General features: G+C 42.2%; 1 long non-coding RNA gene across 1 annotated transcript; it reads right to left on the bottom strand.

The window, feature by feature from the left end:
• Positions 1-705: 705 nt before the first annotated feature.
• On the bottom strand, positions 706-6,142 carry LOC140002447 (uncharacterized). Its single transcript, XR_011809050.1, has 3 exons — positions 6,043-6,142; positions 4,759-4,882; positions 706-4,488 (listed from the first exon to the last, which is right to left on the bottom strand). It is a non-coding gene; the product is annotated as an uncharacterized lncRNA (long non-coding RNA).
• Positions 6,143-16,683: the final 10,541 nt, after the last annotated feature.

Genomic DNA, 16,683 nt, shown 5'->3' with positions numbered 1-16,683 from the left:
AAAATAAGTCATACTACTGTGTTTAAGGAACTAAAAAGGCTTTATAAATAAGCACAGTTTGAAAATTAGCTTGAACCTTTAACTGACAGGAAGGGTGGCATGCTTCTGTTTGTAACTCTTATGTATGTTTCTGAAAAGTTATACATGGGGACAGACCAAGCAATAATAAGCTACATAAGCAGAACTCCAGCTTCTTGAGTGTGGGTCTTTCAAATTTTGCCTTCTTGGCAAACACATCTACAGATGCCATAGTTAGGCTGTAGATGGCAAGAATGAACAAGTCAGCAGATAGAGCAGAAGACAATATTAGGATGGCAGCTCTCATTTTTCTGACTGGTATCAAAAGCTATTATGCAGCTCATACATAGTTCTTTTCCTTCACGTATGCAACAGCAGCTTAGCTGTAATGATCCCAGAGATACAAAGTCTCTGCCTTGCACCAGAATACCAGAATTAAATGATATAAAAAAGAGATGCATTATTCATGAAAGTGGTAGCCTTTTCATTATTACTGTGATTTCTGTTGGGACTATTCGCTACCATCAGCTGAGTGCACATTTAAATTTTGCAGGATCTAGGGAGTTTTTGTTCACTAAGTCACTAGACAGCAATATGTCTTAGACTTGCGTACAGTAATAAAAACTATTACCCAGAGGAGTTTTAATTCACCCTTCCCTATCTGCTGCTATTGGGCTGCTACTTTTTTTGTGGGTTTATTTTTAGAGGAACCTCACATTTTTATCACCTCACAAATGCATCATTGGCAACAATTGTTTACTAGCACCCAAGATGTTCATTTAGCTCTTTTTTATATAAGTGTATACACACACACACACGAAATGCCTTAGGAAGGAGACCTGAAGACAAAAGTACAAAAAAACCAATTAGGTTATGTGAGGTTTTTTTATGACTTGGTTACGATGTTTAATGCAGGTTGGAGTACATCTGAGTAGTTACAAGCTCATGTTCAAAAGACAATCACCTACATAGGAAGGAAATAGGAAACAATAAGGTAGCATTTGATATGAATAGGGGCTGGCTGGAGCTGAAGACCCCAGAGCATTTTCTATTAACAAAACTCCTGTAAAATCTAAAGCTAGTAAAATTTGAGTGTGCTGCAGCCAAGCTGTACACTGCATTTGACATTTTTGTACTCTGAAACCTTGATAGCCTTATCAATAATACCCATCTCCGTGGAGCCAGAGCATGGTCTGAGGCATCCATATCCTGATGTATTTTTAATTCACCATAGTGACAGGTAAACAGTAAACATATATTGTCACGAACTGTAAAATGGTTATTCAGGGCATTTCCAGAGCCATCATGAAAAAAGGAAAGGAAAAGGAATAGGAAAGGGAAAGGGGAAAGTCTTATGGACTGTAGTAAAATAATTTTGCCGCGGTGTTGGCTCCAAGCAAAGGGATATTCCTAGACTTTTCAGTCCTTAGTTACTGGAGTGCCATGGACACACAGAGGAATAAATGTTTCAATAAATGTTTCTCTTCATCGCTTGCTGACATTATCCTCTCTTTTCTGTGGGAGAGGCTGAAACTGTTGTCTTTTCATGCACCTACCTGACGATGAGAGGCGGACAAGGAATAAGCCAGTAAACAGAGCAGTGCTAATCTAGCCGGAAAAACAAATGAACAAACAAACAAGCAGAAGTCGTTCCATTCCCCAATCTATAACCACATATACAAGGCACTATCTTTTTCTCTACTGTTCTTCAGAGCTCTGGCCAGCTTTGGGTGACAATTGTGGAAAAACAGCAACAATACATGCTGTCTCCACCAAATCACTCACTGTTCATTATTAGCAGGAAAAGGGTAACGTTCATTTTCATCATAATTGTCAATGGGTCCTTCTGCCAATATGACTGGTTTGGAGATAAAGATGACTAGGAATATAAGAACAATCTTTTGGTTATTATTCTGGAATAAAAAGAGAACAAGCTCTCTGTTACAGAGGTTTTTTCTGCTGGATGTGCAGAAACTCTACAGTGGTTACCAGATCTAGCAGTCAGATTGACATCACCTTTTTTTTTTTTTCCAGAAATTATTAGGGAGATTTCAATCTATATAAAGAACTTAATGCTAGTTTTAGGCTACAGTACAGTTATATTCTTTGGGGAAGTGATTTTGTGTCATGAGTGTATGTGAATTCACAGCAGTTAGCCAATGCTAACGCACATTCATTTATTTTTATCTGTTTACATGCAAGACACCATTGGCATGAAACCGGTGTGTGGTGTGTTTTTTTTATATTGCAGATTCTCAGGATTATTCTAGCCTTCCAAAATTGATTTTACACTTTGATAAATATGGTATTCTGTCTGGAGCTCAAGCAAGGGACTTGTGATTGAAATGACAGAATTTATCTGAGTGCAGACAAAAGACTGAAAATATACATAGTTCCTCACAGCTGTTAATCGTAATCCCAAACTGGAAAACAATTAATTTAATAGTCTTTGAGGATTAGTTTAAAAATAAACAAACAACAACAACAAACACACACACAAATTACACAGCCGTATTTTCCAGATGAAAAATAAAACTGAGTTCAGCATTATGGGCTTCAGCCCTTATGTCAAAACATGCATAATGAAAAATGAACTGTGAAACTAGCTTCGTAAATCTCACTGATGTACTAAATGTGAAGAAACACACATTTCTAACAAGTCCTGAACACTGGGTGTAAGGTACCTAGAAAGAAACGAAAGGTTATGTCCTGTTATTTTCCAGATATGCAAATCAACTTAATGAATGGCAATTTTCATAGGGAAAGAGTTCAGAAGTGATCTCATTCTCAACAAAAAGCTTGCATAAAAAGGTTGAAAGTTAAGTACTCTTTTTTCTTCAGAGGATATAGTGAATCATTCAGAGATTTAACAGCCTGTACAAGAAAACAAAGCCTTGCCTTCTGTCACATATAGCAGAAATTGTGGGCATTTATGTAAAGATATAGAGGGTAAAAGACTTGCCCCAAAAGGGAGGATACATGCCATTTCACAGAGCCTTCCTTTCCCATATCATCCTGTCCCTCTGGTTATATATCAACAGATAGACAGACAGACAGGCAGACGTAGCTTTAACTTCTGCAGAGGCTACCTTGCATCTTTCCTTGCTGCTTGGCCTGCATCAGGGAGAAATATAATACTCATGAGGCATATACTCATGTAAATACTCATGTAATAAAAATGCAATACTCATGTAAAACAAGTACTGCAGTACTGTAGTAACCTGACGAAGGCATTTAAGTGGGGCCTGTGACTGCCCCTGCAGTTCCTCTTTTCTGGTTAACATAAAATGTATGAGTAATCTTGGGAGCACAATTATTGACAGGAAAGGATAAAGCTGGGGACATGAGGGGAACACCTGAATGCCAACTAGAATTCCAAAGGAAGGCTCTTGGATTACAAATAAACATTTATTTATTTTTTTTTGTCACCTATGGCTCGTATCATAGATATCTCAACCAAATTTGAGGTTCAGTGTACATACGTTGTGAATCTGGAGATCGTAGTATTTTCTTAAACTATAATTAATTGATGTTTTATCCTGGAGATGCCAAGAAAAAAGCAGCATTTATTTATGTAAAACTTGCCCAAGGATAAGTTTCTTGCTTACTCGAATTACCGGGCATGAGTCATTTTCCCAATGTGGTATCTGTGGGTAAACGTTGACTTGTATTTTCAGTTTGAAAACACATCACTGCAGCTGGAGGCAGTGTCATCCATCTCTTGCATTCCCAGGTATGTCACATTTTAACTATGACACTTCCTTATCTCTGGATGACATTTTTGCTGGCACTACCAAAACTGTGAAACATTGCTCTCTGACGGAGTACTGTAGCCTGTGAAAAAGATCCAGACTGAACCCAACACTTTAAAAAGCTACTGATTGCTTTGCTCGATGCATTTCCTTCCTTCCTGGCCTCACCAGGCTAAAAACTCTTTAACAAATTGTTCAGAAAGAAGCTGCAAAATGAAGAACTGTTGCCCCATTGGGAGACCAGGCCGCAGTCAACCAGTCAGCCTGACTGGTAGCTCCTCGCTGGCACGGCTGCCAGTCCCCAGGTTTTTGTTCTTTCCTGCCTAATGGCAGAGCCTGTTCTTTGTCAGGTGACGTCATGGTTAATTAAATGCTGCAGAGCACTAGTATTTTCTCTCCGTGTTGCTACAATAATACTAGGCAATCTATACAGAACACTGTGACCCTCTCGAAGAAAACAGAAAGCATGCCGTGCTAGGCTGCAGTGTCCGGTTTTAAGGGCTCTGTGTAGCTGAGAGGACAAAGCCACAGCTGATGCTCCGCACGTGATGCTGCTCGTAGCCCTCAGGTCCAGACCCCCAGAGCTGGGCTGCTGTTCTGCAGTAATGGCCGTGAGGATGGCAGAGACACACTGTAGGGGCATTTGTGTCCTCTGGTGTGAGAGCAAGGACTTACTTCTCCTCCTTCCCTAATGCATTTTTAGCCATAAGATGTTGCCCTGGAAAAAAAAAAACAGCAACAGAAGAGATGCACCTGTATGTCCCGCTGTAGTACCACCTGAGTAAAGCACTCTCCATTTGAAAACCTCAATTCACTTTCTAAGATGGTAACAAAACAGCTCAGAGGAACACACTTCATGAAAGGAAACCCTGCTTTTTCTAAATTGAAACTTAAATGGTGGGCAACGAGACAGGCTGCTGAACAGGAATTCATGTTTGTCTCGCTAACGCTGTCAGGGACATTTTGGTGAGACATTTGCTCAACTCACCTGGTATCACTGCATGTATAATGGCTTTAGTGACTTGACAAGAATGGAAGAATGGATGTGTAGCTCTCCAGTTTGTACCATGGATTGCAGCATTGGCACTGACATGTCAGTGTTGAAGAGCTCACTGAAGGAAAAAAAAAAAAAAGTGGGTGAGTTGCAAGATCCCATTCATCAGGTATGGCACCACAATTAAGACTAACAAAATTCTAACTACATTTATCCCAGTCTACAGAAATGCATAGGCACAGCTGACCTTAGGATCCCACACCTGGCCTGTGACTCCAACAAGGGTAACAGCCAGGTATAGGCCTCTGTTCACAGATCTGTGAACCAGCTGCTCCTTTTTTGTTCCCTAACATTTATCTGGAACTGTCATTTTTGTTGGGCAGCAACTCAAAACTGATTAAAGTATCACAGGCTGTAAACACGGGGAAAAAGTAGCAGTAGGCCTCGCTCTGCCCAGCACAAGAGGAGTTAACAGCCTCAAACAAGTGGTCCTGGAGCAGGAGCAGTCCCAGGGTAGAAAGAGAGCTATCTGAAGAAGAAATGTGATTGTCTGGTGTTGTTGTTTTTGTTTTTTTTTAAATTGAAGTCTGTAAGAGAAGGTGCTGTGAACTGGATAGTTTGATCCTATCGTGTTTTAATGTTTATTATCTGCTTATACGTGACTGGGAGATAAAGCTTTTCCCTGGAAGCTCACTGAGTGGGGCTGTGTGTTAGGCCCAGAGTCACTGTGCTTGCTAGGTCGTGCCATGAACACAAGAACATTTCACACTGCGAGGGGGTTTCTTCCTGTGTCCTTCTGGGTGGTGGCTGTGGTCTGAGGCCATCACCTCTGCCAAGAGCAGGGCCTGCAGTCCCATTTAGCTTTCCTCCATAAAGCCTCTCTTGGAAAAGGAGAAAGGAGGTGCTGGATCATGCCAACCTACCAAGTGCTTGTCTTTGAGCTGTTGACCTCCATGGGGTCGAAGACATGCACAGATGCCACACCGTGTTGCTTCCCTTTTTGAAGGAGGACAAGGACCCCGGAGGCTTGGTGAGCAGGTGGTGAGTGAGGCCCTTGGGAGGTGGCGTGATGCTGGTGGGCATTTCCAACCCAGCACTGTGTAGACACCCAACTGCCTGATTTGCAATCATGGAGCAGAGACTCTGCTGCCGGAAAGGGAAGGGCAAAGATCCCGCTGGTAGCAGGACTGTGCAGCTCCAGGCTCTAGTCAAACCCCCATGTTGTCACCATGCCGGCAAAAGGGTGTAGAGAAGCCACTAGGGGGCCAAGGGACTTACCGGGGGTACTGCTGTCGTAAAGGCTTGCTTTTTTAGTAGTCCTGTTTTTGGTTGGAGGCAGCAGGATCTTGCAGATATTTGTGAGGGAAGAGGACCAGAGACCTCATCACCTTGCCAATCTGAGCTGGATGGAGTGTCTCCATGTTTACAGAGTAGAGAGGGAGAAAGAGGGGAGTTAGGTGTTTGGTTAGCTTTCCCCTTCCCCCCTGATTGCAGAGGGGTGTCCCTTCCTAGGAGAGCTCAGGAGAAGGCCCGGATAAGACTTTTAGTCAAAAAACTCTTCTCAAAAGGAAATTTGCCTGTGAAAATAGGTTATGCCCAAGGGATAGTGAAGCCCTTTGGGAAGACTAAAACAATGCTACATACTGGGGCCTGATTTAATACTGGCAAAAGTCAGTAAATCTAGAGGCATAACTAGCAGGCAAGAAGCACTCCTGCTTAAAAGGTGAGGAATTAATCACTGACTAAACAGGCAGCTTTCTGCACCCATTTGTGTACTGTACAATTTTGCGTGTGGTCTAAGCATCTGACATGACAAACATGGAAGTGCTCCAAATATCGGAGGTACTAAAAGTGCTGCTTAGAAGTGAACTCCCGATTGTTTTTCAATAGCTTGTGGTACAATGGTTATGATATGCCAATGTATAAGGGCGAGCTGTAGTGCTATTTTTGGCAATAGAGCACATTAAAAAAAGAAAGCCTCGGAGGTGTTTAAAAAAAAAAAAAAAAAAGAAGAATGTAATGCACTCCAGAACATTGTTGTATTCCTTCTCAAGAAGGATAGCTGCTCCCTGCGGTATGTTCTTAAAACAGAATATGTAAGGCTCCTCTGGGCTTGATGTAGCCAAGGCTGTGATTATCAGCAGTGCAGGTTGATTTCTGGTTTAAAGAGATCACTGTAGACATTGCCTTGGGCTCTTGCCTAGAAATGCGCTGGTGTTTAAAGGCCTGTTTTTCCTCAAATGCAAATGTGAATCAAATGGCTAGTATTATCTTTATTGTTAGAAGAGAACTCCAACAGGGTAAATAAATAGGATAACACAAATAACTCCTGACCTACAATGAAAATTCTGTTTCATCTTACCCTCCAGAGGAGTAACAGTAAGACAAGCTTTTTCCTTATTTTCTGGTAATCTTTACTCACAATTTAGGATTTCTGTCTGGTTGATTGAGGTGAGACTTGCAAACAGAAGAGGTAGCATGGAATAGTTTGATTTCTTTAGCTGTGCCATGGTCAGGGTGCTGTTGGCTCTGCTTCATTTTGCTTCCTATGTTGCTCAGGGAGCTGCTCTGTCTACTGCCAACAGCTTGGCTAAACACCTTTCATGCCTGCTGCTTGATCCTTTTTGTTTATTCAGCTTTTCACAATCAGAAGATACCGTAATGCCTTAATTCCCTCTTAGTGTTCCCTTCTCCTTAAAAGCTTGGGGCAGGGAACACAGAGATTTGTAATACAAAATGAACTTACTGATGGGGCATTTTCCAGAAATGCTTCTGAGATGTTCTTCCTGACAGAAAGATAAAATCTATTGCATTGGGAGTTACCATAAGGAGAAAGCTACTCAAAAGCTAACAGAATTCATTATGTTTGCCACTTCCTGAGGCGATCGGCTCCGGGGCAGACACGTTCGGCAGTGCAGCGGGGGATCAGACAGGCAGGACTAATTTTTCCAGCACCGAGCCCACTCGAGGGAGCAGCCAGGACCAGGCAGCCCTCGCGAGGGAGGTGGACGAGGCGAGAACGAGGCGTAGGCGGAGCCAGCAGCGCCCCCTCCCCGGCCGTTCATAAGCTGCCCCTAGGGAGCACGGTGACCAGGACGGGCAAACAGGGCGTGGCGCATCAGAAGGGCGTGGCAGTTAGTGTGGCAGTTAGGGCGTGGCGCAGCAGAAGGGTGTGGCACAGCAGTTAGCGCATCAGTTCGCACAGGTAGGGCAAGCAGGAAGGGCAGAGCGCTCCCCCCCACCCATACGAACACCTCCTCTAAGGGCGATCTACCGCTAGCTCAGCTGCAATGGTGTACACCAGGCACAGTGTGCTCTCCAGGAAGTCTGTACACACCCAGACCGACTGCCCGCTCAAAAATGCGGCAGTTCAGCTCTCCGGGTGCATCACACGGCACTTACAGGGCAAGCAGGTGATCAGGTGCAGTCAGCATGGGTTTATGAAAGGCAGGTCCTGCTTGACGAACCTGATCTCCTTCTATGACAGTGATGCACTTGGTGGACGAGGGAAAGGCTGTGGATGTGGTCTACCTTGACTTCAGCAAGGCTTTTGACACCCATTTCCCACAGCATTCTCCTCAAGAAACTGGCTGCTCTTGGCTTGGACTGGCGCACGCTTCGTTGGGTTAGAAACTGGCTGGGTAGCCGGGCCCAAAGAGTCGTGGTAAATGGAGTCAAATCCAGCTGGAGGCCGGTCACTAGTGGCGTTCCCCAGGGCTCGGTGCTGGGGCCGGTCCTCTTTAATATCTTCATCGATGATCTGGACAAGGGCATTGAGTGCACCCTCAGTAAGTTTGCAGATGACACCAAACTATGCGCGTGTGTCAATCTGCTCGAGGGTAGGAAGGCTCTGCAGGAGGATCTGGATAGGCTGCACCAATGGGCTGAGGTCAACTGCATGAAGTTTAACAAGGCCAAGTGCCGGGTCCTGCACCTGGGGCGCAATAACCCCAAGCAGAGCTACAGATGAGTGGTTGGAAAGCTGCCTGGCAGAGAAAGACCTGGGAGTGATGGTTGATAGTCGGCTGAATATGAGCCAGCAGTGTGCTCAGGTGGCCAAGAAGGCCAGCGGCATCCTGGCCTGCATAAGAAGCAGTGTGGCCAGCAGGGCTAGGGAGGTGATCGTCCCCCTGTACTCGGCTCTGGTGAGGCCGCACCTCAAGTACTGTGTTCAGTTTTGGGCCCCTCACTACAAGAAGGACATCGAGGTGCTTGAGCGGGTCCAGAGAAGGTCGACGAAGCTGGTGAAGGGCCTGGAGAACAAGTCCTACGAGGAGCAGCTGAGGGAGCTGGGCTTGTTCAGCCTGAAGTAAAGGAGGCTCAGGGGCAAGCTTATCGCTCTCTGTAAGTACCTTAAAGGAGACTGTAGCGAGATGGGGGTTGGTCTGTTCTCCCACGTGCCTGGTGACAGGAGAGGGAACGGGCTAAAGTTGCGCCAGGGGAGTTTTAGGTTGGATCTGATGAAGAACTTTACTGAGAGGGTTGTGAGGCATTGGAATGGGCTGCCCAGGGAAGTGGCGGAGTCACCATCCCTGGAGGTATTTAAAAGACGTTTAGATGTAGAACTTAGGGATATGGTTTAGTGGAGGATTTGCTAGTGTTAGGTCAGAGGTTGGACTCGATGATCTTGAGGACTCTTCCAACATAGACAATTCTGTGATATGTTCATGACAATACTGAACAGTTACAAAAGGTTGTCCTATGGCATACAGTCTGTAAAATCTAAAGTCAACAGCTGATGGAAAAACTTGCATTCCTGAGATACTGAACTCTCCTCCTAAGCAAGATCATGAAAATAATTGCCTTTTCATTCGTTCAGTGGAAGAAGAGACAGACCAGTTTTGGTATACAGGAAAATATTTATATTCAAGACCGTTTTCTTCCTTCAATGCATAATAATCTGCCACAGTACAGAATTGCATACATTACTTTCAATTTCTCAGTTTACAAGGCTGAAAAGAGAGGCTATCTGGACAAAAATGCCGGTTTAATCATCAGATCTCTACCTCTGTAAAAGGTTTTACCTCAACTTTCACCTGAACCGTATTTCCTAGGGAAATGGTCCCTAAGCCATGCTGCATACCTGTTGAAGGACACTCTCCATCCTTTTAGTTAGAGCTGTTCTACTTCCTACAAGGTACTGATTGAAACAGAGGACAGAAGACTAGACTGGCTGGCTAGCTGCCTGTTTTGGACATCAGCTACCTCAGAGACGGCTTGATTCCCATGAATGTTCACTTCTGGGCCTCTTGTCCAACTCCTGTGCCCAAGAGAGTCTCTCTGAATCCAGGTCTTGAATATGCTTTTCAGCTGAAATCAATGAATACCTTGGGGTCAATCAAATTGCTTCTTTGGCTTTACTTTTTCTAAGTTGTGAATTCCCTTCTTATCCCTGGCTGCCCCCACAATCCCCAAGAAAACAACAAACATTTCCATTCCTGACTCCTGACCTTCCTTTGGACTTTGGGTGTCAGTTAAATGCTTGTGGTTGATGTTCAGGTCATTGAACACTGGCAGAATTCATGTTATTTGAAAAACACACATCTTGTAGTTCATTACATTTTAGTTTAGGAAAACACAAAACAGATGTTTTATCTCTGATGGATGTGCTGATACTTTGCATTGTAGCAGCTGTCTCGTGTGAAAGGATGTGACATAACCTAGCATTTTAAATGAACATAACCTATTCCTGTATCTACATACGAAATGAGTAAAAGGTCATTGATCTTTAACTTTTCTTTTTTTTTTTTTTGGTAAGGATTCTGTAATAGTACTGTTATGTAGTAATGTCAATTCACGGTAAATGAGTTAAACTTTTCCTGAGCAGCAGCACAAATTATTCCTGTAACTACCTTTACAGGAAGCTTAGCTTCCAGCTCCATAAAATAAAATAAAATGCCCTATATGCAACAAAAACTTGTTACAAAACAATTGCTTAAAGACTTGTAAGCCAAAGTTAATATATTAGCACAAGTTTCTAAACATTTAATTTCACATATAATTCTTTACAGAATTTTTGTGTCATTTCTGCTTGCATATTGGCCAGTTTTATTGCCCTTATGAACCTGGAGACTTCTTGTAACAACCATATTGCTGCAAGACAGTGTGATATTAAGGCATTACCATGATGAGTTTTATCTGTTCTGTTAATGCAATTAGTTGACTGAAATAGCTCGTTAGCACTTCAAGAATGGCTTCTTTTGTGAAGTGCTCACTTTTTTGGTAGGACTTCCCAGCTTCTGCTGAAAATATTCATCCACAGCATCATTCCCAGTGCAGCGTAGTCCATTTTACAGTTCTGTGCCTCATTTTCATTTTGAACACTGTAGTCAAAGTGAAGTTTTGAGCTCTAGTGAAAGTACAGAAAAAGGTATATTAAGACAATTTGTACTGAAGTTGTCTTTGATTTGGAGACAGGATTGAAAATACTTAAAAACAAAAACAAAAACAAACAAACAAACAAAAAAACCAACAACGCACACACACACACACACAACACCTAATATTCTTTGTATCCAGGCTGTTTCTTGTACCTGGAATGTGATGAAAGCCCCTAAGTCTATTGTTTCTTTTGTGGTCTACAGTTCTTACATCTTAAAAATACTTAATAAGCTTTAATGATGAGGATTTGGATAAAATGGATGGACTGGTGCTATGGAGTCTTTGATTCTTTCCCTCTTCTGTTTCTGTAAAAATTCCCTTTCCTTTCCGTTCATCTTAACAACACAGATTTGAACTTTTGGTTACTTTTATCAAAATTGTTTTACTTGCTCCCTGTACTTGAAAACAGCCATAAGTCAGCAGTAGCAGGGTCAGCTTGGAACATCTCCTGCTCCTAAAGAACAAACACATGCTGGAAAACTCCTTGCCTGTGAAAAGATACCAAAAAGCAGCTTTCTTTTGGCTGCCATGCAAATGGTTAATACTATCAACACATAAATTGGTGCAAAAAAAAATGTAGAAGCAATCAGGAAATAAGGACCTAAGCTGGAAATTGCTCAGAGAGGAGGAAGAGATTTGATGGTTTCTGACCATTAGGTTTCTTTCACATTCATTTTATTGTCTGGGCACTTCGCTTCTGGGACACATCTGCCTTGCCCTGCAACAGTGAGCATGGTGGCTTTTTGCATGCAGAGGACCTGGGCAAGGGAGGTGTAAGGGAGCATGGAAGGTGCTGGAGGGTCTGGTCCTTGCTGAGGACTTTCTCTCCTTTAGCAACCAAGGAAACAGCACAAAGCAACATTGCTGATTTTTCATTTTAATAAGAAAAGGAGGGACAGAAATCAGGCCCTAGCTGATTCTGTAAGTGTGGCCATTTTATGTTGTGTCTGCAAGCCACCTTGCATCTGTTGTCCGTTCTGCTGTCCTTCACGTTCCTTAGGCCAAATATTTCTCTGTTGGTAGGTTTTTGTTTTAATTAGCAAGTGCTGAATGTGCTTTATTTCATTAATCTGCTATTAGTAATACTTACAGTTAGAATATGTGCTATAAATCCCTTTCTCTTGAAGCTTTCTCAGCAGGACAACAGTTCTGTTCTGCTGGCTGACTGCTGCAGAATCTTGAAAACTAACCCTTATCCTTTTTCAGCTGATTATTTGAAGGACAAGACTCTTTGCATAACCTAATGTTTATAATCCATCTGGGAAGACTGAAAAAGTAGTCAGATTTTATCCTTGATGTAATGTGTAGAATTCAGCCAGCTTTAGCCACTATTTTTTTGTTAATGAAATCTATGTTGATAGATGACTTCTACATATTTTCTTTATACAGCATCTTAGAATTAATTGTTAATTCTCCTCATACGTCTTGTCTTCTAGACCCTGTGCCATCCTCATAGCATTCCTTTGGATGCTCTGTAGTAGCTTTATATTCTTTTTATACTGTGGTGCCCAAAACTGCACACTGTGCATGAGGTGAGGCCGCAGCAGCGCAGAGCAGAGCAGGACAACCCCTTCCCTCAACCAGCTAGCCATGTCATGCCAGATGCACCCCAGGGTACAGTTGGCTGTCCTGGGCTACTGCTGACTCCTGCTCACCTTGCCATCAACCAGAACTCCCAGATCCCTTTCCACAGGGCTGCTCTCCAGCCTTCGATTGCCCCAGTCCATACATACAGCCAAGGTTGCCCTGCCCCAGGTGCAGAACCTGGCACTTGCTCTTGTTAAATTTCATGTAGTTGATGACCGCCCAGCCCTCTAATTTGTAAAGATCTCTCTGCAAGGCCTCACTCCTTGTCAACAGCTTCTTCCAAGTTAGTGTCATCTGCAAACTTACTTATGCATTTTTGTCCTGCATCCAGATAATTTATAAAAACCCTAAAAAGAACTGGCTCCCAAATGGAGCCCTGGGGAGCGCAAGTAGTGACTGGCCAGATGTAACCCCAATTACTATAAATATGGTGCTGTACTGCATTATGTCACTTTGTTTCCTTCTGTATTTATTTATTTATTTTTTAATTTCTTTCCCCCTTTTTTTGAATTATGGAGACCATTTTACTGTTTGCTAGATTTTCTTGTTTCAACAGTGAACAGCTTCTTACAATTAGTCTTAGAGCAGACATTTTGTGATGTTTCTTCAGTTGAATATTTTTGTTTTCTCATATCTGGTTTGTTTCAGGTGAGGCACTGTTTGCTATTTTCTTCATACTTTTCTGAGAAGTTTGAACTAAAATAACCTGAAAGCTTCCATTTATTCAGACTGCAGGAAAGGATCAAGATGCAGTGCAGCCCTTCCAGACTAAAGCATGCACAATCTATAAGTGAACTGTAGGTTCACATGGGCATGACCTGAAGTTGTTTGGTATTTTTAGGGTGGAAAATTTCCACTGAGCTAACCAGATTAGGTCTATAACAATTTCTCTGGCTAGAAAAGTTAAGGGTCCATAAAAGGTTGCAAGCACAGCAGACAAGTTGACCAACAGGCAAATCTTCCAGGGCACGTTCTCTTAGCCTGGAGTAGTAGTAGGCTTTCTAAGTGTGTTTTCTCTGGCAGCCTCTTCACACAAAGACCTGTTGGTTACACCCAGAAAAGAGGTTATATTAAAATTCTTAACTGAAGATATTGGGAGTGTGAGTTATAGAAATTGCACTAAGAATGGAGTTATTGTTGTGGGAGGTATATGGGTTGAGTTGAACAACACCAGAAGGATTTTTTATTATTATTATTATTATTTTTAATGAATGCTTGTTTACACTTTATGGCACATGTGCAACCCCATATATTTCACAACTTGTTTACAAAATCTTTCTACTGTTCCTACTTTTTATCTCTGATTGATTCACCTTTTAAAACAAAGCCTATAAAAATGTGGTAGATATATCAGTAATGGTCAAATAGGTAATCATCAAGTAAATCAGCAATCCCTCCTTGAACGCCTATTTTCTAAGCCTTTGGTAAGGGAACCTATCGCTGTGCTTACATGGAGACTTACAACATGACATGACTTGACTGAGACATGTCCAGCCTATGTTAATCTAGGTGTCCCTGACTTTAAACAACTGGTCAGATTGAAAGTCGTTTTCAGAGTGTAATGGTTTGTTACTGTTTCTGGTGACTTTGACAGTGTGGGCTACAAATCTTTTTCATCAAGGACCCTGAAGTGTACTGTAAGTATACTGTATTTTCCAAGGCTCAGGGCCATTTCTTTGAAGGGAAACCCCAACATTAGCAAGGTGAAAATAGACACATTTGATCAGGCTTAATGAAGCAAAATGACACATTTTTCTAGAGGGAGAAGGGCTTCAGTATATGAGTCTTGAAAGATTCACATGTGAATCTCTTTACCCTGTGCGGCTTGTAAAAACACTTCTTCAAAGCACTTATCCAAAAGGAGGTTTTAAAAATCACCATGACTGTGCCTGTACTGGGACAGGGGAAGGGTATGGAGCCCCTGCTAGGATGTTGGTTGTGTGTGCGGTGGGAAGGGCCATGCAGGAGTTTTTTCTCTTCAGAAGAAGCTGCCCTTTTATCTGTGAGGACTTCGCTGCTAGCGAGGGGTCAGCAAAGGTGAGCTTCTCCAGGTGGATGAAGGCACTTACAGAGCAAGAGAGTAACAGGACCAGGATGATCATAAGCAGCATCAACAAGGTGTGATGCTAGTTCTAGATCCACAGCAGTATCCTGTTCATGTAGAGTTTATTGTTTATAAACCTATTCGTGTTTCAGCATCGCAATAAGTAATTGCTATAACACAAGCTTGAAGATGCTTCCTGTGTCCTGAGGTTTAATAAACACAGCAGCTGTTAGCCTGAGAACGCATTTAACTCAGGATAGAATTACAGCAACTCGATGTACTAAAGTTTATAGTATAATAAGGGATATTCTTCTAAAATACTGTGTAATTTGGCAGGCAGTATGAGTGAACCATTGTGGTTTATCTTGGCCTGGGCTTCTTAGAGTTGCATGATGATCCTTGGATTTCGAAAATACGGAGTAATCCCAGAGCATTCTGAACTGGAAAGGATCCATAAGAAACCAAGAGGCTGTATCATGCTGCCATGGTGCATTATTCAGGTGGGGAGGGCTTCCCTCCTGGAGTTCTACCAGCACCCGATCCACACACAGTGCAAAAAGTTGTATTAGGGTATTTTAGTGAGTGATTTTATTTAGTGAGTGATTTTATTTTATTATTTTAGTGAGTGATTTTATAGGGAAATTCAGCTCAGAGATGGTGAGGATTGAGGAGATTTTTCTTTGCACTTAACCAACAGTAGATCAGCTGGCTTGTATAAGCTCGTTAAGAGATCCAATAATCAGCTTACTCTGATGCAGAGGGGAGTTAGTTATATTTTTGTTTTGTTTACCTCAGAAATTCAAATATGCTATCACTCAGTTCAGGATGAGTAATATCAGGTTTGTCAGCAAATCCTTTGAAATACTTCTCAAGCTCATACATCATTAAAGAGAGGGAAATAAACTGGCTCAAGTTATACTGAGTAATTCCGTAATGGATGCTGAGAAACTGACTCCATGCATGAGAAGCCTGCTGAACAGGAGAAGCCTAAGGTAAGTGGGGCATCTACTGGTGAGACACTGCAATGAACTAACCTACTGTGTGAATGTCTGATCCAAAACCTTTACAGGCTGTTCTGTGTTCATTTTGCTTTGCCAGATAAGCAAGTGCCAGGCCTGCCTGCTGTGCTCTTTTGCCAAAATCATACAGCTTCTCCTTGAGTAAATCCTTACTTTACTGGCACTCCTTTAGAGATGTCTGCCACATACATTGCAAGAGTAGTTGTGAATACAGTTAGAAGAAGAAAAGAAGTGAGCTAATGAAACTTTTCAAAAGATGTAATGTAAGTCTCTAAGCATCTCCAACCATCCCCCATCCCAATCTGTCACTGCAGAGTCTCTGTCTGTTAGATTATAAAGCTTTCTTCCTTGTACCAGGAGATACTTTGATAACCTGGTCTGCTGCCCAAGGGTGTGAAAACCCATATGGAGCATAAGAAAACGCAAGAATACTATAGGGAGATAAAATCCAGATCAACCAAGCACAGGTTGTTATCCACACCACCCAATATGCCTTTCTCCATTGTTCAGAAAATGTTATATGCAACAGCATGATATTCTCCACAGTGTTAAATACCCCTTAATGACTTCTGCAGAAGTCATTTTAAAATGTTCCATTTTTATTTAACATGCAACATTTTGGGCCAGGTGGAGGGTGTCATCTTCAGACTGACATGTTTATAGCTATAAAATTCTATGTTGCATCCCATTGTGCACATGAGACATTGGTTTGGAGGGAACTCAAGTGGGCTTGCCCAGTCATGTCGTGTCATTAATTTCATTTATTTAACATTTTAGATTCAAACAGTCAGCATGTGAAAAGTTTGCTTCTTTGTACCGAGAGCATGCAGGTGCATTGCAAAAAGGAAACATGAACAAATAAGCAGCAGAATAATACTAAATTATGAA

The sequence above is a fragment of the Anas platyrhynchos genome, chromosome 4 (genome assembly GCF_047663525.1).
Source record: "Anas platyrhynchos isolate ZD024472 breed Pekin duck chromosome 4, IASCAAS_PekinDuck_T2T, whole genome shotgun sequence".
Taxonomy (NCBI): Eukaryota; Metazoa; Chordata; class Aves; order Anseriformes; family Anatidae; genus Anas; species Anas platyrhynchos.
Note: the sequence above shows the minus strand (reverse complement) of the source record. Positions and strands in the feature narration are given on the sequence as shown.